The following is a 747-nucleotide window of genomic DNA, read 5'->3' as shown; positions in this document are numbered from 1 at the left end:
GAACAGTCTGTCGTGGAGTTTATTGTGAAACTGGCTATCCTTTAAGACGTAGCTGCAGATAGTGCGATAACGTGTTTCATAGGCACGAAAAAACCAGCATCCACAGGCTGAATTTGCCCAGTGGTTCCAAGTGGTATGAAATGCAATGTCACACAATTTTCAGGAGGAACAGTTTGCTCTAAAGCAGTGTGATTTTTATACGTATACCCGGAATCTGGTGAAACAAAGTTATTTTGACTAGCTAGAGGCCAGAAACGCCAACGGCCTTGCCGCAGTGGTAACACCGGTTCCCGTCAGATCACCGAAGTTAAGCGCTGTTGGGCTGGGCTAGCAATTGGATGGGCGACCATTCATTTTGCTGAGCACTGTTGGCAAGCGGGGTGCCCTCAGCCCTTGTGAGGCAAACTGAGGAGCTACTTGATTGAGAAGTTGCGGCCGGAAGAGCGATGTACTGGCCACATGCCCCTCCATACCCGCATTCAGTGACGACTGTGCCCTGAGGATGACACGGCGGCCGGTCGGTACCGTTGGGCCTTCATGGCCTGTTCGGGAGGAATTTAGTTTAGTACAGGCCAGAAGCAAGGCTCATACCATAATTGTAGTTTCCTTACTCTCGTTTTCTCACTCTTGCTTGGTGTGACATAGATATTCACTACCTCCCTTGCAAGATTGCGCACACGAGACAGAATCATGGGGGGGCAGAGCACCTCCAACTTCTCGCAGAACAATAAATAAATTTCCAGCCAA

The 747-nt window shown here is 49.5% G+C and overlaps 1 pseudogene; it reads left to right on the top strand.

The window, feature by feature from the left end:
- The first annotated feature begins 256 nt into the window (after positions 1-256).
- Positions 257-374, top strand: LOC126105464 (5S ribosomal RNA; annotated as a pseudogene).
- The last annotated feature ends 373 nt before the right edge of the window (positions 375-747 follow it).

Source organism: Schistocerca cancellata, chromosome 1 (genome assembly GCF_023864275.1).
Source record: "Schistocerca cancellata isolate TAMUIC-IGC-003103 chromosome 1, iqSchCanc2.1, whole genome shotgun sequence".
NCBI classification, from domain to species: domain Eukaryota; kingdom Metazoa; phylum Arthropoda; class Insecta; order Orthoptera; family Acrididae; genus Schistocerca; species Schistocerca cancellata.
This window is presented reverse-complemented; position numbering and strand designations above follow the sequence as displayed.